Source organism: Manis javanica, chromosome 4 (assembly GCF_040802235.1).
Source record: "Manis javanica isolate MJ-LG chromosome 4, MJ_LKY, whole genome shotgun sequence".
Lineage (NCBI taxonomy): Eukaryota > Metazoa > Chordata > Mammalia > Pholidota > Manidae > Manis > Manis javanica.
In genome coordinates this window covers 58,555,983-58,571,991 of record NC_133159.1, presented here as the reverse complement: position 1 = coordinate 58,571,991, position 16,009 = coordinate 58,555,983, and positions in this window count along the sequence as shown.

Genomic DNA, 16,009 nt, shown 5'->3' with positions numbered 1-16,009 from the left:
CTTTTCCACTTCTGGAAAGAATATTATCTTTAACATGCAAGTTAGCCCACCAAGCTGATATTGTTTTTACCTTCTTGGATCAGAGCAGCAGCCTTCCAAACAGGATGTTGTCTGTTTACCTCTGAACTGCCATCCACAAATGAAGTAGCTCTTTGTTGGTCAGTCAAGAGCTGTTTATAGGACACTGACCAAGTGACAACAGAATCCAGCAGCTCTTCACAGATTCAGTCTAAGAGGAAAAGAGGCTCCCAGCTTGTGAGCATCTTCTCCTTTCATTCCCTGGTTAGTCTGATTCTGTATATACTATTTCCATCTTATTGTGGAAATCTTCTGGGCTCTGCGATCACCATTAAGATGTTTCTCTGACATCACCTGAAACAACATGAATTTCAGGTTTCAAGATTATTTTATGTATTTTAGTCACAGTGGCAGTTTCAATTAATGCCCAAAAGCAAGCTAGTAATTGCTCCTGAAATAGAAATTCTCCAGTCTAAAGTCCCAGTAGTTAGTCATTGTGAGGAGGTGCTCAGAGGCTCTTGCCATAGCCCAGTCTAGAACTGTCAAACAGAGAATTCGCTCCTACCAGCACTCCAGCTTCTATTCTACACTGTGTGGGCTCATGAAATCTTACTGTTTTCCATTTAGCTTGTTCAATTAATATTGTTCGAAGGGAAGATTCACATACCATCTGCTTTGTAATACTAGGTAGGGGAAACATTTTGCATTTAGATAGAATGTCCATCTCCATAACACAATCAGGTAAAATAGATGAAACCACTTGACATTAAGCCTGTTCAAACAAACCAATTCTACAAACTTTTATGTTGATTCTATGAGACTTTACATTTCTAACTGTAGCCTCCATTAGGACTTCATCAACAGATTTTGCTTTTATACTAGGTAGGGGAAGTGTTCCCCAGTCAGACATAGTATCCATTCCCTGAAAAAAACATTTGGGTAAAGGAGACACAAGTTCATTACAGAATGCTTATTTAATTAAAATTCCAACTTTCATAATCCTATCAAGCCTTATATTTCTGTGCTCTTTCAATCTAACTGTAGCCTTAGTCACACCTTCACCAGTGGGTTTTAGTACCATGAACATGGGGCTCTGCTATCAAGGTCTCCAGGGAACTTTCACACCTCCTGACCCATTCACGCAAAAGGCTTTGGATCCCCAGAACATCACCAAACCAAGAGACCTTGACCCTTTTGTTAGCTTTATTTTTATTGTCAGCCTATTGCCCAAAGGGATTGCAGGTCAGGTTTCTCAGTGTAGTTTTTGCCTTCTGGCTTTTTTAATTTCTCCAAACTGTGGTAAATTAAGGAACTTATTTGGGGCCTTTTAATGTTGGAGTCAGCTAGGGGTCCCTTTGGACCACCTAACTTTAAGAGTGTTGTATTAATACCTTTGATTTAACCCCATTTTCAGTGAATTAAGTTTGGAATCCTTTAGACTAGGGTCACTTTAATACCTTAGTAGTGTAGCTCTGGGGGGAAAGGGGTTCCCCAACTGGGGCAAGTTCCCTATGAATTCCATAAAATCAAAGGAGGACAAGGGAAGGGTGGGTTGGGAGAAACGGTTTTTATTGCTCACAACTCGCTTGGGTTCACTAGCCAGGCCCTGCTCTGTCTGTCCCCTCTGGCCACAGGTATCCTCACTTCCCTGCCCACCCCTTCTGAGAGGAACTCCATGGGCAGGTCCCTGGTGACTGGTGGGCACAAAACCAGTTACCTACCAAGAATGGATGGGAGGAGAAAATGAATATTTTCTCACCACCCCTTGCCTTAGTTGCAGCCCTACCAGTAGCCTATTGGTATGCAAACAGGGTGGGAAATTCTGGGTGCAAACTTCTATTTACCCAACAGTAGTCTGCATAGTCAGACCAAACCCTAAGCTTGAAATACCTCAAGGTTAAGAAATCAAGTCCTAAGGACAACCAATCACAAAAAAAAATAGCTAGCTAGACTTTCCTAAATAAGGTAACTCCTTAAGTTATAGAAAAATAATCTCCTTGCCTTGCTTCAGCATCATCCACGTAAGTCTTTCTCCTAGCTTCTATCCGTGGAGTATTCCTAAGCCTTTCTGGTTTGGTACTGCCAATTCAAACTGAATTTTGCTCATATAAATGCTTAAAATTTTTAGTATGCCTCACTTAATCTTTTAATACAATCATTGTCCATTTTATTGAACCCATTCTTCATAACCATCTAAGGATTTCCACCCTGCTGGTATGAGTCCTGTGACTCTTCCCTCTTTATTTCCTTTGTTGCCCTCCTATAAATATTTTCTTCATTCACCCCATTTCTTAATAATGGTTTAAAATTTTTCACCTTCCTGAAGGAGTTCCAACTCTCCCCTTTGCCTCCCTACATTTTTTTGTTAATTAATCCAGTATTTTTACTCACATCTGTAAGATCCATAAGGGAAAACTGATAGAGCAAATTCTACAAGGCTTCCTGGAGTGTTCTTTATTTTGCTGCAATAACGTTATATAAAAGGGGCCCCCTTAATCACAGTGTCAACCCTAACCTAGGTAACAGGCAAATTCAATTGGTGACCATCTGATGATCATAAAGCCAGACCCATAGGCTTTCATACAAAATATACCAGCTGCTTCATCTGGAGCATTTCACTTGGCATTTATATGGGGGATTGGGCAGTCCCCCTTCTCAGTGTAAACAGACTGCGGGATGATGTTTTTCTAGTTCACCAGGCCGCCTGTTCCCAAGGAATAATATCCTGTGTGTCTGAATTACATATAGCTACCTGTGATTGTTCTTCAGTGATCCTATATCAACCTAAACATGCTCTTTCACCCTGCAACATTCGAAATCAAAGACAAGACCCCTAAATTAATTACTCTCACAACCCATTTTAGTAAGAATTCTTCAGCGAGTTGATTACAATCTACAGAATGAAACAAATTCTTCACACTATACTGCCTTCACTAGATTGGTTTCAGTAGTTTCTTGGTTTTGCCCGTCCTCCACATTAACTATCTTCTCGGGTAACCAGAGGTCTTACGAGTACTTCCTGTTGTCCCTGCATAATTTTTCCCTCTGTAGGCAGCTTTGAAAGCAGTGGCAGAAGCTCTGATTGACTCAAATCTGACGTCAATACAGAATCAAGCTCCAACCTAGCATTTTCTTTCATTGTAGCTATTACAGATAACAATAACCAAGGGATTATATATTTCAGTTTTTTCCTTCTTAGTCTGCATTTCCCTATGTATTCAGAGAACTAACTCAATGGAGTTGAATTCCATTGGTAACCTTTAACTTTAGTAACTGACCACAGCACAGCTACTACTCCATACCATGGGTGACCATGTGGCCACCCAGAAATCAAAGGTGCCTCTGCCCCTGTTCATTTTTTCTCTCCAAAACTACGTGTCTCTGTGAAGAAAAAAAATGATCATAGAACATGTTCAATGAATAGAAAACAGTTAAAAACACAGTAGATATTAATTCATCTATATCTACAACCACTTTAACTGTAACTGATGTAAATATACCATTCAAAAGCAGATTGTCAGAGCAGATTAAAAAATGAGACCCAACTGTATGTTGTCTACAAGAAATCCACTTTAACTCTAAAGATACAGATACAGTTAAAGTAAAGAGTCAAAAAAAGATATGCATGCTAACAGTAAATAAAAGAAATCTGAAATAGCTATGGCAAAACAGACTTTAGACAAGGAAAATTATCATCAATAAAGAGGAACATAATGATTTAGGGGTCAATTCTCCAGGAAGATATAATAATCCTTAACTTGTATATATTTAACAGCAGAGACCAAATTACAAGAAACACAAACTGATAGAACTGCTAGGAGAAATACAGAAATCCATTATTATAGGTTGAGACTTCAAGACCACCTCTTTCATCAACTGTTAGATTAAACAGGCAAAAAATCTGTAAGGATATACTTAACCTGAATAACACCATTAATCTATTTTATCTCATTGATTTATATACAATCCTTCATCCAACAACAATAAAATACACATTCTTTTCAAACTCACATGCAATATTCACAAAAATGGACCACATTCTTGGCCATAAAGTACACTTACACAAAATTTAAAAAAACAGTAATTATACAAAGTATGTTCTCAGACGACAATGGAATTAAACTATAAGTCAATAACAGAAAAATACCTGGAAAATCTCAAAATACTTGAAGATTAAACAACACACTACAAAATAGCACATGTATCAAAGAACAAATCCCAAGAGAAATGTAAATATGTGCTTAATTAATTGGAAATGAAAATATAACTTATAAAATTTGTGGGATGCAGCAAAAGCACTACTTAGAGGGAAATTAATAGCATTAAATTCATATGCTAGAAAAAATTTTTAAATGTAATCTTCCATTTTAGGAAAACAGAGAAAGAAGATAAATTTAATTCTGAAGTAAACACAAGATATAACAAAATTAGAGCAGAAAGCAATGAAACTTAAAACAGGGAAACAGTAGTAAAAATCAACAAAACCAAAAGCTGGTTCTTTAAAAAGATCAATAAAATAGATAATCCTATAGCCACATTAATCAAGTTAAAAGAGAAAACACAAATTACTCATATCAGAAATGAAAAGGATTTCATCATGACAGATTCCAGGAAATTAAAATAGTAATAACGGAAAACATGAGCAATTCTATTCCCTTAAATTTGATAACTTAGATGAGATAGACTAATTCCATGAAGGACATAAATTATCAAAACTTAGATGAGGAGAAACTGATAATCTAAATAAGTCTATCTATACCTATTAAAGAAATTGAATCAATAATTAATCCTTCCAAATGAAAGCACTATGGCCAGATGGTTTCACTGATGAATCTACCAAGCATTTAATGAAGGAGTAATACCAATTGTCTACAATTTCTTCCAAAAAAACAGAAGATAGAACCACTGCCTAGCTCATTCTGTGAAGCCAGTATTTCCTTAATTCCAAAATCAAATAAAGACATTACAAGGAAGAAAATGTACAGAACAATGTCACTCACAGACGCAAAAATCCTCAACAAAATATTAGCAAATTTAATCTAACAATGAATAAAAAGAATCATAAACCATAGTTAAGCATAATTTCTTTCAAGTATGCAAATATTGGTTCAGTATTTGAAAATCAGTTAATGTAACCCACCACACCAACAGGCTAGAGAAGAAAAATCATATGATCATATCAGTTGATGAAGAAAAAGTATTTGACATAATCAAACATCAATTCATTACAAAAACTCAGCACACTAGGAGTAAAGGGGAAGTTCATAAACCTAATTTAAAAAATCTGCAATCTACAGTTAACAACATACTTATTGGTAAGAAACTGGATGTTTCCCATTCATAAACTAGAACAAAGGCAAGCATGACCTCTTCACCATTTCTCTCAATGCCAATCATACTTGAAGATCGAGCTAGTACAATAAGACAAGAAAAGTGAGTCAAAGGTGTGCAGATTGGGAAGGAAGAAATAAACTTGCCTTTGTATAGATGACATGATTGTCTATGTAGAAAATTACAAAGAATCAACAATATGACCTCCTGAAACTAAGAAGTAGTGGTTGTACCAAGGTTGTAGTATACTAGGTTAATATTAAAAAAAATACAAATACAAAATACACCAAAAAAGAATCAATTGCTTTCCTACATACCAACAACAAAGTATTGGAATTTGAAATAAAAAACACAACACATTTATAATAACACTCTAAAAATGATATATTTAAGTATAATCTAACAAAATATGCACAGGACATGTGCAGAAAACTACAAAACTTGAAAGAAATTAAAAGGCTACTTACCATTTGAATTATTATCAGGAAAGATAAATACAGTGCTAGAAAGGGGAAGGAATCAACTAACTGAACATCTATTATATGCTAGACATTATGTGAAGTACTACTTATATTATTACTATTACTTTTTGCTATTACAAAAGCCATACAATGTGGATATGACTATCACTGTTGTATAGCTGAGGAAACTGAAGCTCAGACAATAGCTGCATGGGATGGTAAAAACCCTATGATAAAATATTATGCAGCCATTAATAATCATATTTCTGGAAAATATTTAACAACATGGCCATGTTATAATGTTAAAAAGAAATTCAAAGAGCAGTATTATATATCATATGTATATCAAATGAGAACAATTTTTTAAGTTAAACAAATTTTAAAAATAAACTTGGAGATATGCTGTATAATTCTGTGAAAAATACATCAAAGTATTAATATGTATATCAGTCAGAATGTTCATACCCTGCTCATTAGAGTATAATTGATACAGCCACATTGGTAAACTATTTGAAACTGTCTAAGTTTGCGCATATGCATATTCTAAAGCCCAGCACTCCCATTCCTAGGTATATGCTTAACAGATATACAGAGCGTTCATCCAAAGACATACAGAAGAAAGTTCACAATCACCCTATTCTTAATAACCCAACACTGGAAGTAACTCAATGATCATACTAAGAGGATTGATAAATAAACAGGCATATTCAATGGAAAAGTATAAAGCAATAACAATGAATGAACTATAATTACATGCAGCATGGATGAATCTTGCAAAGGTATTTTTGAACTAACAGAACAAGACATAAAGTAAATGATTCTATATCTACAAATTTCAAAAACAGACAACACTAACCTCTGCCTTTACTGACTAGAGGGATTTCTGCTGAGAAAAGGGCAGGAGGCATGCTTGTAGAGTGCTACATAATGTTCTGTTTCACTTTGTGAAAATTCGTTGTGTTGTACAACTATGATTTTTCATTTTCTGTAGTATTCAAATCTTCAAGTAAAAATGTACTAAAAATATGAATAGCAGTTATATTACCTGATGAGAAAGAAAATTTTCATTTGCTTTTCATATCTGTTTTCCCAAATTATTCATAATAAATAAGTATTCCTTTTTTAACAGTTTGATTGTAGCATAACTTAAATAAATAAAATTAACTCATTTTAAGAGTACAATTCAATGAAGTCTGGCAAAGGTATGAAGCTGTGTAATTACCACTCTATCAAGATACAGAACATTTTCATCTCCCCAAAAGTTCCCTAATACTCTTTTAAACTAAATCTCCTTGTACACCTTGGTGTGATCTCTGGTCAGCTATACTTTCACCTTTTCTAAAAATTGCATATAAATAAGACCATACAGTATGAAGTATTTTTGTGTCTGCCTTCCTTTACCTGAAGTGATGTTTCTAGGATGGATCCCTGTTACTGTATCTATCAGTAACTCTTTTCTTTCTGTTGCTAAGCAAGAGTGCATTGTTTTGATATAGCACAATTTGTTTACTCCACAGCTAATGGACATTTGCATCCTTTTCTTTTTTGATATTATGAATTAAGTGGCTGAGAATATTTGAATACATTTCTCTTTCTCTTGCGTAAATAATTTCTCAGCTTTATGGAATGTATATATTTAATTTCATAAGAAATTGCCGAACTGTTTTTCCAACATTGGCTGGACCATTTTGTATTTCCAGCAGCAATGTATGACAGTTTCAGTTGTTCCACTTCCTCACCAACACTCACTGTTATTGGTAACTTCCATTTTACATAGTAGTATCTTGTGATTTTAATTTGTATTACCCTGATGACTAGTGATGCCATGTGTATATCTTTTTATTGATTATTTTTCTCCTTATTGTTTAGATATAAGAGCTCTTTACATATTCTGGATATTCTGTCAGGTATATGTGATTTGTCTATTCATATTCTCAACAAATGTCTTTCAATGAGCAAAAGTATTTCATTTTGATTAAGTTCAATTTATCAATTTTTCTAATGATCATTGCTGTTTGTACAATATTCTTTATATAGAGAAAAAAACATGTTACATAGAAAGGAGCTCACAATGACTGAAAGGTAAGAGAGCGCATTGGTCAGTCTAATGGGGGCAATTCAAGTCTAGAGATTTAAAACATCTATTTGTGTGATTTAGAAGGTTTATTTGGAGAAAGAATCATATGAATACAAAGAAGTTTTCATAAACTTTCTCATAGTGAATGACTGCAAAGGGATTTAGTTTAGAGTAGAGAAGAAAATAAAAAGATCCATTCAAAAGTAGAAGTTACTGTTTTAAGAGAGTTTAATTTCTGTTCAGAGAGTGAAGCCAACATATTTACTTTCTTCAAATCAACCTTCAAAATAAAGTCCAAAGCAATAGGGAATGAGTTCTTAATGAATAAAGAACAATAAAAGGAGAATTATTTTTAAAGAAAGAAAAAATAATAGGAGAATTTGGAGAGTGACTTACCTGAAATATTAAGCCATATTCTGGATAAGAAAGACAGAGAAGGATATGTTTTGAAACTGAGAACACAAATTTAATTCCAGTACACAAGAGCCAATAATATCTAACTGCTGTTAGAAGAAGGCACCTTTTGAGACTAGGTTTCTCTAATTATAAGTTGTAAATTTTAATACCCCATATCAGTCAATAAGCCAACATTCTACAACCTCCCACACACATGTAGACCAAGTAACTGTGCTCTTCATTAATTTTAATTCATTTTGTAAAACACAAAGAAAAATAATTTTAAAACTTTAGAACATAAGTGAGGTTTACAGCTAAATTATAATCAAAATGAGAGGTTGATCTGTTTTCCTACTATTCTTAGTGTTTTCAGAAACACTCTATTTAATCACAAGCACAAAACCAATTGCCAAAGTTTAAAGGTAGGCAAGCTTTAAAATGAACTGTCTCTTGAAACTGCAACTTCAATAAAAAATTGAAGGTTTCCCCCCCAAGCCAAGCAATTACACAAGGATAATTTATTCATCTCTAGGAGAAAAAGTAATTAATAGGCTTAACGCATATTGTAATGTTAGTTCTATAGAAAAGTAGATGGTAAAAGAAAATGCATGCAAACTCAATATTTGATATTTTTAATATAATTGTGATTCAGATAGGGAATGCATTTTTAATGTTGCCTTTTCAACATATTGAGTTTTTTTTTAAGACAGACAAGCTTTCCTAAATTAGATTTTCTTTTAATTCTCCAGGATACTGAAGAAACAAGGGGACAGCTTGCCTTCGATAAGAATCTTTCTTTTAAATGTGACAGAGAGAGATCCAATTTTCCTAGCTAACTGGATTAGAGTGATCCTAAATAATTTAGCCTCCATTACAGTATGGGCAAGTTCATTATATGTGAACTCCCGGCATCTCCCGTCCTTAAACTCTTTGTGATCAATAAACGAACACTTTTAAGTAGGAAATGTAAAAAATCTCCATAGACTATTGCTCCAAGTATTTTTCCTCATAATTTTATTCATATCTTTATGCTAAAAAAGGAATTAAAATTTGTTGAGGCCTGGAATATAAACTCCTCATAATAAGTCAGTTTCTTACCAGATTTTAAGCTCCTCACTAGAATGAAACCTTCTTGAGGGTACGATTTTGTGGATTTTATCTTGTTCATCACTATAACTCCTGTTCCAAAAATAGAACCTGGGTCGCAGTAGGCATGTTCAATAAAAATGTCTTTCTGTTTGCCTTTTACATACCAGAAGAGTATTAAGCACTGTAATACATTATTTAATACATCAATTATCCACAAGAACATGAAGAAATAGGTATTGCTCCTTTTCTTAGATGAAAAGCTGAGTCTCAAAGAAATAGGAAATTTTCCCAAAGTCTCAGCTGTTAATTAATCCAAACCTAGGCCTTACTAGCTCCCAAGCATGATGCTGACAATGGAATTATATAAACCAAAGGTAAATTCAACTGGATATCAAAGATGTATTTCATTGGTCGTTCTCTCCATGACCACCATATTTTTGGCCTCCATACTCTGCCTTTTCATAAGACAACTTTCTAATATCATTTTATAGAGAGAGAATAGAATGTTAATTCAGCCTTGGCAGTAACATAGTTGACTTAATTTTTTTTTATTGATAGTTTAGTGATTTCTTTCAGATCCACAACCCAGTATTGTTATGTAAATGTTAAAAATTTTTATCAAACTGAGGAGTCCAACATGGTAGAGTACCAAAATATGCCCATAAATGCTTTGCAGCAGCTCTCACCACAGGGTTGTGTATTTACCCACTCTGAATGTGGGCCAGCCTTGTGATTTTCTTTGGTTAATACAATGCCTGAGAAGTGACATTGTGCGGGTTATGAGCCTAAGTCTCAAGAGACCTTGCTTATGCTCCCATTCTGTGAATGTGCACAGACCTTGGCTGCTCTGCAGAGGATGCAATGTCATGTGGGGACAAGACAAAGCACTAGCCACCCCAGTGAGATCCTAGACTTACAGACACACCCGGCAAATACCATGTGGAGCAAGATGAGCCACCTTAGAAGAGCTCAGGCCAAGTTGCCAATTACAGAATAATGATTTTTGTTTTAAGCCAATACTTTTTGGAGAGGTTTGATATGCCAATACCTTTTGGAAAGGTTTGATATGCCACAGGAAATAACTGATATTCCCTCTCTAAACTTTCTTCTGGATATGGCTATTATAGATATAATCACCATCCATAGAAATACTACAAATGTGCCCTAAAAATACAGGAGTTCTGACAAATTCTCTTTCACACAATTTCCTCCAAAAAGCAAAAACATATGATTAGATTACACACTGTATTATTAACTATATTCCTGACAGGTAAGAATATTCATAGAAACCAATCCTCTAAGTACAGTTTTATACATCTGATGATTTGAAAAATTTTCTACAGACTAGTTTCTGGTGCCATGTATTTTAAACCTTGTTTCTGTTCCACCTCACACATACTTTAGATGTTGAGTATCTTAAGACATATCACTTTGGCCACATACCTGTGAATCATAACATCAGTCAGGTTGGCAGAATGTGCAATAGGAGTATTCCTGGAAGCTATTCCTATGCCAATATGAGAATGTAGTAACTTAAATATACAGAAAGTGATAGTGTGAATCATACAAATATAATCTACTAAACTAAAACAAAATACATCCTCCACTCAAATTTCCTTAGACCTCAAATAATGTCTGAGGTCACTCCAAAACCACCCAAAACGAGGAGGAATGTATTGCAAAATAAATCAGAGTGGAAAAAGACAGCATATTTAATTGATTGCTGTTAAATATTTGGCATAAATTTTATAAAAGTATTTGGCTGTGTAAACACATTGCTACAGTCCCTATCAAGGCCTCAGAATAATCTCCATCATGTAAGAGACCTAAAGCTTAAACTTCATTAGCTTCATGAAAGATCTATCGTCAATATTCTCCTTCTTCCTGGATTCCTTCCCTCTTTTAATCTCAGAGGGAGTAGCAAAGTCCACCCTCTCCCACTATTTAAGCCCCTTGGAAATCTTTTCTAACCTCAGCATTTGTTCAATTTATGGTCACATCTGTATTGTTTTTTTCTTTCTCTTTGCTTCCACACTCTAGAACTCGAATTTCATGCCAGTACAAGCCACCAGAAAAGATAATTGCTTGAGTGTGATAATGGTGACTGACAATTTCATCTCCAAAAGTATTTATCAGTTCATACTCCATATATCAGGAATCAAGAGAACATGGCACCTCTGGTCAGGAAAACAAAAGAATCTGTGGCAGTATTTCAATTGAATCTTTCACTTGTCACTCACCACATTAGCACTCAGTTAAAATAACTTCATTTATGACTCACAAAAAAGCCCCACAAAAGGTTAATGAAATTACATACATACATAAAAAAAAACTAATATTGCACCTCATCCCAGGTTTTTGTCACCTTCAAAATAACCTGTCTTGATTTATCATGACTTTATTTTTTTCTGACAATAAGCCAATCACAGGTCATTATTTTATACAAGTGAATCATTCCTGCAACAGAGAATGACTATCATGCAGAACAGTAAGCAAAACATGTCAATCTCAAAGTTCCACCTGAAGTGTCTCTCAGTTAATTCTAAACCTCCCTAAAAGTGTCAGTCCAAAATCTTCAGTCAACCCTCACTTGCCCTGATTGCCACTTTCATAAAATGTGAAGCTAGATTTTTTATGGATTAGGTAACAGTCCAAAAGTTGTCTGAAAAGTAGGCCATCCCTGTTCTCCAAAGCTCCCTAATTTATTGTTCCTAAGGTATTTTCTTAGCGTAGGAGACAGCAAAATGTGGTGGCGAAGGTCATAGGCCAGAAGAGGGTGTTTTCTAGGCTCTGCCATGACGAGTGGTAGGATTTGGGCAAATTGTTCAAATCCTCTGAGCCTCAGTTTTCCAGTTTATAAATTGCAGATGGTAGCACTAAGTTTTTTATCCCACTTATGTGGATTAAATGAGCTCATATATGTAATTTTGCATGTAGATTGGCAAGACAGCATAATTATTTCCCATTACTTTTTCCCATTTATATTTTTTTATTATAATTGTCATTGTGCTCTGAGAAAGAGCATTGGAGAGGGGCATAAAGAGAATGGAGAAAGAATTTAACCTGTCCTCCTAAGGCTGATCCCAGCTTCTTATTTCAACCACCTGGACTGAGTAACTCCAAAACTCCAAAAGATTTTTCTGTGGCTCTTTCCTTGGGTAACAATTTAGTTAAAAAGACACACCTCTGTCTCTGCAGTTCTTCACATATATCTTCTTCCAAGTGTGTGTCCTTCTACAAGTACAAAGGCAGAAAGTAAATTTAGCCCATCAAGCTGTATCAAAAGTGCTCAAACTATTTTTTAAGACAGGGAAACACTGAGAAAACTTTCAAAATAGAGATTTGAAGATAGTTTTCAATTAAAAAGTTGTTGATAAAGCTCTAATGAACCTAAATAGTATCCTCCATAAACTAGGCAACTTCATCATCAGCAAACATTGAGTGCCTACTTAAGGTCAAACACTATGTTGGATTCTGAAAATACAAAGAGGTAAATGACAAGGCACCTGCCCCAAAGGAGCACATTGTCCAGTGGAGGACTCAGGGCCAAACATGAAAAGACACTATAAAGTCAGGAAAGTATAAAATCAATAAGACTATCAGTAAAATATTTGCACAGTATGGGTAAGGCTTGCCCTTCACTAAAACGTGAGGACCTAAAAGCTCTGCCTTTTAAACTATCCATAGTGACTACCGCAAAGGCCAGCATCAGCACAGTGGTCTTGCTGGCCTCTTGGAGAAGTTCTAGGTTTCATTCACTTCTGCAGTTCCCCCAAACCTACCTCATCCCACTGCCAATCTGGATGGTCAGACTCTGGTCTCTGAACTGGATCACAGTGGAGCATTCAGTGGTAAAAATTACACACTTGTGTGATCTTATCATCTCTGTTCTTCTCCTTCTTAGATGCTTTAATAGTAGTAAGTGAAGAAAGAAGCTGGCTAATAAGAAGAAAACAAATCCTACCATTTGCAACAGCAAGGATGGAGCTAGAGGGTATTATGCTCAGTGAAAAAAGCCAGGCAGAGGAAGAAAAGTTCCAAACGATTTCCCTCATTTGTAGAGTATAACAACAAAGCAAAACTGAAGGAACAAAACAGCAGCAGACTCAGATTCAAGATGTTGGCATGAGAGGTAAAACAGAGAACTCTTTTCAAAACCACATATAATATGATAATATAATTGGTACAACTGATCCTAAAAGAGCAACAGGAAGGGTGCACCAGACTGCATACACCTGGAGAACAGAGGAGACTTCACGAAACGGGGTAATGCACCAAAACTTTGATCCGGTGGGTCCCAAGCCCTTCCCCCACCCCAGCTCACTGACAGAAGGAAGAGAAATGGATCTGGGAGGGGGTGGAAGCATAGGGCTGCTGAACACCCAGCCCTGGAGATCTGCTTTGGGAGCACAAACCTACACTGCAATGGTGCTCTGGAGATTAGTGGGATTGGAAAGCTAAGACAGGTGGAACACTTGAGAGACTGAGATTCCAGCCATTTGTGGAGGACAGGGATCCACATTTGGCAGCTCTGGGATAAAGGAAAGGCAGGTGTTCTGAGAGGCTTCCTAGCAGCTAGAGGGCTGCTGTAGAGGCAGGATTTGCATGGAGCTTGCTGTGTGAGAGAAGGGATAGGTGGACAGGGTTAACAGGGCATGCTCTGCCCAGCAGGTTGGCAACTTTCAGGAGCTTCAGGCACCTCATCCCCCTGGCTGGATACTAAACTCTGAGGCCCTCCACTGTGATACGCAGTATGCTGCACCTTTCTCCTGGCCTGCCAGCACAGGCCCACAAACCGGCAGTCCCTGCCCTGGCATCAGGCCAGCAAGAGGGAGGCCCCACCTATGGCAGCTACAAATACAAAGCACAGAGCCTTACACCTCTGTGCTTGGTCCATGGTTCTGACAGTGGACACAGGCACTGCAGCCGAGAAGCAGAAAACCTCTCTTTCCTCCCACCGGGCACCAGCGCTGCTCCCCTGCAACCCAGGGGCTGAACAGCTCCAGAGACTAGAGCTTCTGGGCACTAGAGGGCGCCACAGACAAACATGAAATGTAAAAGGAACCTCGTTCAAACAAAAATCTCAGAAACACCAGAAAAAGGGCCAAATGAAACTGAACTCACCAATCTTCCTGAAAGAGAGTTCAAAATAGAAATCATAAACATGGTCATGGAGGTACAGAAAAATATTCAAAAACTCAGGGATGAATTTAGGACAGAGATTCAATCATTAAGAAATTCCATATCTGAAATGAAACATACAATGGAGGGATTTAAAAGCAGATTAGATGTATTGAAGAGATGGTTAATGGTATAGAAATTAGAGAAGAGGAATACAAATAAGCTAAGGCACAGAGTGAAAAAAGGATCTCTAAGATTGAAAGAATATTGAGAGAACTGTGTGACCAATCCAAATAGAACAATATTCACACTATAGGGAGACCAATAGAAGAGAGAGGAGACAAAGGATAAAAAGTGTCTTTGAGGAGGTAATTGCTGAAAACTTTGCCAATCTGGGGAAGAAGACAGTCTCTCAAGCAATGGAGGTGCACAGATCTTCCAACACAAGGGACCAAGAAAGACAACACCAAGACATATAATATTGAAAATTGCAAAGATCAACGATAAAGACAGACTTTGAAAAGCAACTAGAGAGACAGAAAAGATCACACACAAAGGAAAAGCCATCAGGCTATAATCAGACTTCTCAACAGAAACTTTACAGGCCAGAAGGGAGTGCCATGATATATTTAATGCAATGAAACAGAAGGGCCTCAAACCAAGAATACTACACTTGGGGAAATTATCATTTAAATTTGAAGGAGGGATTAAACAATTTTCATATAAGCAGAAGCTGAGAAAACTTACCTCCCAGAAACCACTTCTACAGTGCATTTTGGAGGGACCGCTATAGATGGAAGTGTTCCTAAGGCTAAATAGCTGTCATTGGGGGAAATAAAACCACAACAAAGAAAGTAGAACAACTAATTAGTAAGTGATGCAAAATCAAATCAACTATCCCCAAAGTCAATCAAGGGATAGACAAAGAGTACAGAATATGATACCTAATGGAGGAGGAAGAAAAAAGAGGGAAAAAAAGAACATTTCAGTTGTTTTTATAATAGCATACTAAGTGAGTTAGATTAGACTGTTAGACAGTAAGGGAATTATCACTGAACTTTTGGTAACCACGAATGTAAGTCTACAATGGCAATAAGTACATACCTATCAATAATCACCCTAAAAGTAAATGCTCTGAATGCACCAATCAAAAGACACATAGTCACTGAATGGATTAAAAAACAAGACCCATCTATATGCTGCCTACAAGAGACTCACTTCAAACCCAAAGACATAGACTGAAAGTAAAGGGCTGGAAAAGGATATTGTATGCAACTAAAAGGGAGAAAAAAGCAGGAGTTACAGTACTTGTATCAGACAAAATAGACTTCAAAACAAAGAAAGTAAAAAGATACAAAGAGGGACATTACATAATGATAAAGGGATTAGTTCAACAAGAGGATATAACTATTATAAATATCTATACACCCAACACAGGATCACCTACATATGTGAAACAAATACAAATTAAAGGAGGAAATACAGTGCAATGCATTCAGTTTAGGAGACTTCAAAA